Raw genomic sequence first — 11204 nt, 5'->3', positions numbered from 1 at the left:
CTATTATTGTGTGTGGTACAATGTGTGCTTTGAGCTTTAGTAACGTTTCTTTTATGAATGTAGATGCCTTTGAATTTGAAGCATAGAGTTCATCTTGGTAGATCATACCTTTAATGAGTATGAAGTGTTCCTCCTTATCTTTTTTGATCACTTTAGAGTGAAAGTCTATTTTATTTGATATTAGATTGAATACTCCAGCTTTTTTCTTGGGACCAATGGCTTGGAAAATTGTTTTCCAGCCTTTTATTCTGAGGTAGTGTCTGTCCTTGTCACTGAGGTGGGTTTCCTGTATGCAATAAAATGTTGGGTCCTGTTTACATACCCAATCTGATAATGTATGTCTTTTTATTGGGAAATTGAGCCCATTGATATTAATAGATATTGAGGAAAGGTAATTCTTGCTTCCTGTTATTTTTGTTGTTAGAGTTGGAATTCTGTTCATGTGGCTATCTTCTTTTAGTTTTGTTGGAAGATTACTTTTTTTGCTTTTTCTAGGATGTAGTTTTCCTTTTTGTGTTGAAGTTTTCCATTTATTACCCTTTGAAGGGCTCGATTTGTGGTAATATATTGTATAAATTTGGTTTTCTCATGGAATATCTTGGTTTCTCCATCTATGGTAATTGAGAGCTTTGCTGGGTACAGTAGCCTGGGCTGGCATTTGTATTCTCTTATGGTCTGTATGACATCAACCCATGATCTTCTGACTTTCATAGTCTCTGGCGAGAAGTCTGGTGTAATTCTGATATGTCTGCCTTTATATGTTACTCGACCTTTTTCCCTCACTGCTTTTAATATTTTCTTTGTTTTGAGCATTTGGTGTTTTGACTATTATGTGGTGGGAGGAATTTCTTTTCTGGACCAGTCTATTTGGAGTTCTATAGGCTTCTTGTATGTTTGTGGGCATCTCTTTCTTTATGTTAGGGAAGTTTTCTTCTATAATTTTGTTGAAGAGATTTACTGGCCCTTTAAATTGGAGGTCTTCACTCTTTTCTATACCTATTATTTTTAGGTTTGGTCTTCTCATTGTGTCCTGGATTTCCTAGATGTTTTGGGTTAGGAACTTTTTGCATTTTGTGTTTTCTTTGACTGTTGTGTCAATGTTTTCTATGGTATCTTCTACACCTGAGATTCTCTTTTCTATCTCTTGTATTCTGTTGTTGATGCTTGCATCTATGGTTCCTGACTTCTTTCCTAGGATTTCTATCTCCAGAGTTGTCTGTCTTTGTGATTTCTTAACTGTTTCTACTTCGATTTTTAGGTCCTGGATGGTTTTGTTCAATTCCTTCACTTGTTTGGTTGTGCTTTCCTATAATTCTTTAAGGGATTTTTGTGTTTCCTCTTTAAGGGCTTGAACCTGTTTACCTGTGTTCTCCTGTTTTTCTTTAAGGGAGTTATTCATGTTCTTCTTAAATTCCTCTATCACCATCATGAGCTATGATTTTAGTTCCAAATCTTGCTTTTTTGGTGTTTTGGGGCATCCAGGACTTACTGTGGTGGGAGTACTAGGTTCTGATGAAGCCAAGTATTCTTGGTTTCTGTTGGTAAGAATCTTGCGTTTACCTTTTGCCATTTGTTGATCTCTGGTGTTAGATGTTCTTGCTGTTTCTGGCTGGAACTTTTTCCTCTTGTGGGTCTGTAAGCCTGTGTCAGCACTTCTGGGAGATCTGCTCTCCTCTGGTAAGACCCGTGCGCATAGGTCTGTGGATTAGTCATCCTTCCTGAGTCCTGGGGTCGAGTAAACCCTGGAGACAGGCTCTCCATTTGCAGGAAAAGTACAGAGAGGGCTGTGGATCTGCTGTCCATAGTAAGTGTAGATGGAAGTAGAAAGGATCCTGTGCTGGCTACCCTGCCACTTCTGAGACCTGTGCTTCTGGCTGGTCTTGCCTTAGAAAGCCACTGGAGAGAAAATCTATTTAGGCATTTCTTACATAATAGTTACTAATTGTATTCAGAATAAATGACCAAATAGTTATTGTTGTATTTCTTTAACTTCTTAGATAGTTATTGTTGTGTTTTTTGACCTTCTTAGAAAGGTTGACAAAGTTTGTTTTCATGTTTCTAGGACAACTAAATATAAAAACTGCAATATTATACTTAACAAAGTTTTGTTGTTTTGATACTTTTAACTGATGGTAAAATTTTCTTCCACTCCTTTCACAAGGTACTTTATAAATATTAAAGTTTAATAAATAAGTATAAGCATACATGGCATTAATAATTGAAGCCAAACTTTAAATGAACTGTGGTATATGATAACCACTTGGTGAGAAGAAGTGATGGTGTACTGGAATTTATTCATGCCATTTAATTAGGATCAACTAAAAAATATTCAGGAATTTTGTGAACTGGTGAACATCACATTTGTGCCTTGATAGAAACATGTAGATCATAGAAACTGTTGAATACTACCATTAAATTTGTGTTTACTTTTTTGTTTTGTCTTCCTTTCCCAGAAAGCAACTTGTGAAACACTTCAAAAGTACCCCATCACCAGAGAGACCTGCCATCAAGTCAGATATTTAGTTATGTGTTACATCATTGAAAGCAGCAAGGCACTGAAGGCAGACTTCAGCTGTTGTACAGTTGTCTCAGAACAGACCCAGACCATCCACCACACCAGCTCACTCTTTTTGCCAAGTTCAGAATGTGAGATTTCCGATTCTAATGCTTTGCAAACTGCATTAGTGACACTAAGTGCCTTCCAAGAGAAAGCTGATTTTCCACTGACTCAGGGGTTCATCATGCTGAATTAGAGGACAAGACCAGAAAGAGGAGTGTGGGGGCTCAGTAGTTTCCTTCTAAGCTACTTTACTTGTTGGTTTTGTTTTTAATCAATCTGCCCTTCATCTTCAGTTTTCATAAGTGACTCAGTTGCTGAATGATACTCTGGTCTTATGTCTACATCATAAGTATTGAATAAACTTATTCTTCAAAACAAATAAATGAACCCAGACCCGCCGGGCGGTGGTGGCGCACGCCTTTAATCCCAGCACTTGGGAGGCAGAGGCAGGTGGATTTCTGAGTTCGAGGCCAGCCTGGTCTACAAAGTGAGTTCCAGGACAGCCAGAGCTACACAGAGAAACCCTGTCTCGAAAAAACAAAAACAAAAACAAACAAACAAAAAAAAAACAAAAAACAAATGAACCCAGACCCAAGATTTAGTATGAGAAGAAAACTTGTAAGGTAATAGAAATGAAAATCCCCAATTAAAAAGAAAATACTATTAGTTTTGTTGTAGAAAAAAAGAACATAGTCTATTTTTCAAAAGGTACTATAGTATGTGTGTCATTAATTAATGCCCAAGTGGGGTTGAGGTGGAAGGTAGAATCATTGGCACTGTCTAGGATCACAGTCTGGCCTTAGCTCAGGTTGGACTATAGAAGGAGCCCTGGCAGATAGATGAACCAGCAGAAACCTGTGAAGCAGGTTAGCCTGCAAAGAACTCACTTCCCTCTCCTCTGCCTGCCTGCAAATTGGGGAATTGGGTTACAAATCAGAGTCCTATAGAAACCTCCCAGCTCCTGAGTTCCTAATCTCAGAGCCCAGGAGCACTTCTGGCTTGCTACCTGTCCTGTACCCCGCCCCCACCCAACCCCATCTATTTTCTCTTCCTGCAGCTGCCCACTTTTCTTTCAAAACAAAAAAACAAAACAAAACAAAACAAAACAGAACCAGCGACCTTTCTCTCCTGCTGTGGTTCTTTGAGCAGCTTTGGACTACCCCTGATACCTCTAGCTGTTCTCTCTCCACGAGGATATAGGAAGCCTTTATCTTTCACTTCATCCTCCCCTTCTCATATCTTAGTTACGTTTCCTGTGTCCGTAATAACATAGTTGGACAAAGTAGTTCAAAGAACAAATGGATTCATGTGGGGTCAAGTTCATTAGTCTCATAAGGAAGTCCTGGTTCCAGGAATTTAGGTCAGGACACAGAGAACAATAAATACTTGTGCTCTACTCTGTCTTCTTTGTACCCAGTGTAGGATTACAACCCACTGAATGTTGCAACCTGCAGTATTTGGGTCATCCACTTTGATTAACAATGACTATAAGCCCACAGAGATGCCCAGAGGTGCCTCCCAGAGGCACCTCTATCTGTTTCACAATTGAGAGTAACCATCACAACTGATAAGCTTTCTAAATGCCAGGCTTTGTACTCATAGTTTGGAAATATTTCTGTTTTTTTATGAAGCTTATAATGTAAGCTTATGGTGAGAGCTCCAAGAGTGAGACAAAACCCCTGATGGAGCAGTGCATAACTAGTTCTTCTGCTATCCACTCGAACCAGAGTGTGCTGGTCCTGCCATGTAGTCACCTCAAACAGTGATCTCAACTTCAAGGAATCTCAATTTTAGGAGCATGCTTTTTTTTTGAGCAGATCTGTGAGAAAAACTTTATATACGACATAAAACCAGGGAATTTGTTGGAAGACTATAGACAGATTGCAGAAGTAACACACATGCTTAGACACATACTCATTTATGCACTCACTCACATACACACTCATACATAAAGTTGTTACATACATACACAAATACACAAACACAGATACACAGACACACTCACAGTCACACACAGACATATACACACACAGCCACTCACACTTATATACATGCATTTACACATAACTACTCACTCATACATATACATTCACACTCATATGTACACAAACACATTCAAAAGATATACTCACACACTCACTCCCATGTACACACCATTCAGTCATTCACACTCTCACACACAGACATTTACAGACTCATACAAACACATACACATACACACACGCACATGCACATACATACCAGCCTGAACACGAGGAAGAGAATGACAGCTCTGGGAACAGTACATTGTGATCATGTTTGTCAAAGTCTCCCAGTAACTCATCTCAACGCTCATGGGGCTTTTGCCCTCTTCTGATCAACATTAGTAGGAGCACAAATAACTTTATATTGTTATATATATACATACATATATACATATATATATATTTGAATTTCCTACATGTTTTGATCATATTCACCATCCTTACCCAACATTTCCAGATCTAATCCCCCTTCTCTATCCACTCAACATTTTATCTTAAAGAGATTGGGGTGGGAGGGGAAAAACTTCAAGAACAATTTGTTCAGGCTTGCAGCATGGTCAACTTATCAGAGGATAGACACACTCTTAGAGAAAACTATCTCTTCAATTATCAGCAGCTAACAATTGCTTTTTGCTTCTCTAGGAATAGGACTTTGCAGGCAACTCCTCTCTCCATGCTGGAATTTGGTCTAGATTGAGTGTGCACATATGTTGTGCCTGTTGTCACAATTGCTATGAATCCATATGTGCAGCTGCTCTGCTGTGTCCAGATGATGTTTCCTAGTAGTCCTCCACCACATCTCAATTCTACAATGATCCCTGAACATTGGGAGGGTGTGGGTGCTGTCTGTTTTCCTCTTAGGGATGAGCATCCTGCTTCTTCTATTCACTTCAGCTAGTTGTGGGTCTTTGAACTAATCATTGTCTTCTGAAATAGAAGCTCCTCAGATGAGAACTGAGAGGTACATGTATCTGTTGGTGTATGATAGATCATTCAAAGTCAGCTTACTGACTATTAGCTACTGATTATTAGCTCATAATAGCAGTAAGTTCTTCCCTAGGACCTTACTGATCGCTAAATTTCCTGTGGGATTTCTGTCCTGCTACTGCCGGTAGGTAATTGAACAGTGTTTCCCAAAGGAACATCACAGAATAAGCACACAGCAGGCTTGGGGGCTGTTAACCACAGCCCATAGGGTAGAAAAAGTTGGGTTCTCAGAATCTGAAGCCACAGTTCCCCCAAGTTCAATTACTAAGCTCCTCCAAGCATGTACCTAGTTTTAGATAATGAACTTCACTCTTCCCAATACATGAGGGCTTCAGAAGCCTGAGATCAGTCTACCCCTCAACAGATTCTTTCAAATGAATGGCTGTCATCTCCTTCTTCATTTCATTGAAATTAAAAAATGTTTTATATTTATAAAGATTGTGCATGTCTATAATTTATGTGTTTGAAATGTCTCTCTTTCAAAGATAAATTCAATAAGCTAATTAACCCATTATGATATTATGACAATTTTATGATGAGGACACTTAAAATCCATTCTCTCAGTGATTTCCAAAAACATATTAAATAATAAATGCAGGGGCCCATTTTTCCTGACAGAGCAGTTGAGGATGGAGTTCTTAGACTGAGCACTGTCCTGGTGTGTGGTTCTACCTCAGGGTTATTACTGCATGTAGACGGGCTACAATTGAAAGACTAATATACAGTAGAGAAGATGTTTGCTTTTTACAAGAGAAAAAGATACACTGTGGTAAAGAATTTGCTGGATTTGCAAAGCTTTCAATTTCCTGATATTCAGTATTATGAAAAGGGCCCTGAGAGCTGTTTGAAGTTGTCTGAGGCTCATTCATCTACAGTGCCCATGTCCTACTTGTGAAAAGATGAAAGTGGGCCGGAGGGTTGATGTAGCCAGGTAAGATGCTTGCTTCTCAGCCTGACAACCTGAGGAGGAGGTTGGTGGAAGTACAATCCTCATTCCCAGAGGTGGCTCTCGGGCCTCCATGACAATGCCTGCTTTATCTCTACATACAAAGTAAATAAATAAAATGAAATAATTTCTTTTTAAAGATGGATGATACCCAAAAGATCAAAATGAAAACAACCAAAATGAACCCTTAAGTAAACAAACAGAAACAAATTGTTGAAATAATGTACAATGTAAAGGCAGACTGCAATCTACAAACTAAACTGAGATCAAAGAAAAGTAAAGCACCCTCTAGAAACAGACTCAAAGTATCTGGCAGTAATCTGCAGAAGGAAGAGAAACATCACAGTTCTGTGGCTTGCAGTAGGACCTCCCCTGTCCCCTTGGCTCAGTCACCAGTCAGATGGCAGTTCAGATACATAGACTAACTCTGGCTCTCATAGAGGACCAGTTTTTCCTTTTAAAATCTTACACACTTGAAGAGGCAGAAAGTAAGTTTTGAGTGCTCCTTTAAGCGACAATAGAGAAGGCTGTTAGGAAATCAACACTAAGCTAAAGGATCAGGGGCCCAGACTGGAATAGAACAACAAAGAACACGTTAACTCATACAAAGATGACACTCCTAACTGTAACTCAGATACCTGTTCTTCTGCCAAAACATATTTTCTGGATGAGTTCTAAGTAAGTTACTTCTTCCTGGTCCTGCAGTATCTATCTTACAACAAAACAGGGAATGTGCAGAATCCTTAGAAGGCTGGGCATTTCATAGGAAAGCTGAATGCTGTTGTAGTGGGCTCTATTAAGACTTCCTTTAAAAATCTAATGAATGAAATCAGATGGGTTTTAGAAGACAAAGAGAGAAGCTGTATAATAATCATTTATTCTTTTAATATTGAGAAGTAATAGCAGGCAGTGTTGTAGGGTTTCTACTACTCTGACAAAACACTATGACCAAAAAGCAAGTCGGGAAGGAAGAGTTTATTCAACTTACACTTACACATTGCTGTTCATCACTGAAGGAAGTCAAGATAGGATCCTGGAAGCAGAGGTCAAGGAAGAGTGTGTTTACTGATTTGCTCAACCTGCTTTCTCACAGAAACCAGGAATATGAGTCTAGGGATGCCACAGCCCACTAGTCCCTCCCCCATCAATTACTATTTGAAAAAATGCCTTACAAGTGGATCTCATGGATAGATTTTTCTCAAATTCTAATACTGCATCTCTGCTGACCCTAGCTTATGTAAAGGTGACACACAAAACCAGCCAGTACAGGCAGTATCCTCTTTATACTTACTTTCCTTATGATAATAATTTATAACTCAATAAGATGACATGCTCCTAGATATACTTAATAGCTCCTGAGATGTTAAGATCTTGCCAAGGTTCTATTAATACTTCTCCTACTGACTGTTGACAAGGCTGGTTAAGCTTTCTGGTTCACATACCTTTCAGGAATAAGTGAAATTTGAACACATGGGTAGCCTATCTGTAACCTCTTTCATATTATTGTTTTATAAAGAATTTAGTTTTTATGAAACTTCTTGACCACTGGGAAAATGGTAAATCTGTGGGACAGGTGAGATCCTACAGAAATAGTAGCAAAGACTTACTACATGGTACAGAATACCTAGAATTAAAAATACAAAAGTATCCAACCAAACACAGTGTGAGTCTTCCAGGTGGCACACATGGAAGGCTAACCCTTCTCAGGGCAAAGTTCTGAGAAGGGTTACCAGTGGAATCAGTAGTAGGCATTGTATACTATCACTTTGATCTTCATTAAAATCAGCACAGTATGCTTTTAACCCTAGATTATCTCAGTGGAACTCTGTGAAAGTCTTAGCAGTGAGGCATGCACATCTTGACATCCTAGGTTTTTTTATACACACTAAAGTAAAACCGACTAGAAGAACTACATGTTAATTATTCAGATCACTTTCATTGGCCTTCTCTTGGTTGTGCTTTGTGAAGATCAAAGGACACTGAATGTACGCTCTTTAATTCTCCATTAAAATATTTCACTCAGGGCTGGATAGATGACTTGGCCATCCAAGAAGTACTATCTAGTAGTACTTCTACTGGAGTACACCTTGCTCTAGTAGAAGACACAAGTTTGATTTCTTGCACCCAATGTCTCCAGCACCAGAGGATCTAATACCGCTGGGCTCCATAGTCATCTGTACTCACATGCAAATGCATAGACATAGGCACATTTAAAAAAAAAAAAACTATTTTCATTACAACTCAAACCATTCTACTCCAAATGCCTCTTCCAAAAGCTGGGGCCAGGGATATGGCATCAGTTCTTATAATGAAAATATAATACCTGCTTGGTATAATAATGTAATCTAGGGCTTATTTTCAAAAATTTAAAAATTAAATAGTATCATGCTAAGCAGTAAGTCACTTTAAATGTATACCCTATAGTTAGTGTATGCATTATATTTTAGATTTCTTCCTTTCAGGGAAAGTGCTATTGCTACAAGCTTCTATATACAGATGATACACAGTGAGTTGGGTCAACTCATCACTGGACTTCAATGTATATTATAAGAATCAAACCAAAATCTTCCTAGCAAGTCACTCTAAAATACTTTGTAACGTGATGCAGTTCTACTCTAGGAAGCCAAGGTCAAGGTGCCATCTAGCTCATGTTAGCTTCTGTTAAACCACCCGCTTATGCAGAGTCCCTTCCAGCTAACTACTTATCTTCACTTCTGTTAAACTGCAGCTGCTGGAGATGCCAGGTTATACTTCTTAGAAAGTTAGACTCCAGAGAACTAAATAACCCTTTTAAAAGTGGGCTACAGAGGTAAACAAAGAATTCCCAACTGAGGAGTACCAAATGTCTGAGAAGCAGCTAAAGAAATGTTCAACACCCTTAATCATCAGAAAAATGCAAATCAAAACAGCCCTGAGATTCCACCTCACACCAGTCAGAATGGCTAAGGTCAAAAACTCAAGTGACAACAGATGCTTGCAAGGATGTGGAGAAAGAGGAATACTCCTACATTGCTGGTGGGATTGCAAACTGGTATAAGCCACTCTGGAAATTAGTCTGGAGGGTCCTCAGAAAATTGGATATAGTATTACCTGAGGATCCAGCTATATCACTCCTGGGCATATACCCCAAAGATTCTCCAAAATATAACAAGACACATGCTCCACTATGTTCATAGCAGCCTTATATATAGTGCCCAGAAGCTTGAAATAACCCAGATGTCCTTCAACAGAGGAATGGATGCAGAAAATATGGTACATTTACAAAATGGAGTATACTCAGCTATTAAAAACTATGAATTCATGAAATTCTTAGGCAAATGGATGGTGCTAGAAAATATTATCGTGAGTGAGGTAACCCAATCAGTCACAAAAAAACATACATGGTATGCACTCACTGATAAGTAGATGTTAGCCCAAACTCTCAGAATACCCAAGATATAATTCACAGACCACAGAAAGCTCAAGAAGAAGGAAGACCAAAGTATGGGTGCTTCAGTCCTTCTTAGAAAGAGAAATAAAATACTCATGGGAGCAAATACAAAGACAAAGTGTGGAGGAGAGACTGAAGGAAATGCCACTCAAAGGTTGGGGATCCATCCCATATATGTCACCAAACTCAGACACTATTGTGAATGCCAAGAAGTGCTTGCTGACAGGAGCCTGATATAGCTGTCTTCTGAGAGGCTCTGCTAGTGCCTGACAAATACAGAAGTGGATGCTCACAGTCAACCATGGGACTGAGCACAGGGTCCCCAATGGAGGAGTTAGAGAAAGGACTGAAGGACCTGAAGGAGTATGAACCAACCAGATCCCCCAGAGCTCGCAGGGACTAAACCACCAACCAAAGAGTACCCATGGAGGGACCCATGGCTCCAGCCGCATATGTAGCATAGGATGGCATTTTCGGAGATCAGTGGGAGAAGAGGCCCTTGATCCTGTGAATGCTTGATATGCCAGTGTAGGGGAATGCCAGGATGGGAAGTCAGGAGTGAGTGGATGGATAGGGGAACACTCTCATAGAAGCAGGGAGAAAAGGAGATAGAGGATTTTCTGAGGGAAAAACAGGAAATGTAATAAAATATCTAATAAAAAATTTCACACACAAAAAAATGCTCTGGATGCTCAGTGCTACACATGGGTCCCTAGAAAAGGAGGGAGTGACTTTAATGTACAGACATAAGAAATGCTGTTCTGAAAGGGACTCATTAGCAATAGCAGGGGTTGGTGGCAGATAACTGTAGTCTTGGCCACTCCAGAAGCAAAAGCAAAAGCGTACCACATGTATTATAGAAGGATGAACACTTCGAGTGTTCACTGTGTTATGTGCAGGAGGACACAAAGGACAGGCATGCTGTGTTACTGTAGTGAGACACTATCTCCAAATAAATTATTTTCAAAAAAGGCATGGGATGGAGTTACAGCTCCCAGATAGGGCTTGACAGCGATGCATGAAGACCTGAGTTGCTTCAATGGCAAGCATCATGAAACAGCAATAACAGCAACAAAAAACTCTGAATTTTAAAGGAATAGGGAGAAGAAAACTGGAAGGAGGGATAGAGGACAGACAGGCAGTGAGCAGCAGTGTTGATAGGGGTGGGGTATGTAAAGATAGGCCCTACACTGCATTGTCATAAGTTACTGCACTTTATATGAGACAGTAGCCTGTCAGGCTGTGCCTTCTTTCAGA

This window comes from Mastomys coucha, unplaced genomic scaffold, assembly GCF_008632895.1.
Source record: "Mastomys coucha isolate ucsf_1 unplaced genomic scaffold, UCSF_Mcou_1 pScaffold2, whole genome shotgun sequence".
Classification (NCBI taxonomy): Eukaryota; Metazoa; Chordata; class Mammalia; order Rodentia; family Muridae; genus Mastomys; species Mastomys coucha.
This window is presented reverse-complemented; position numbering follows the sequence as displayed.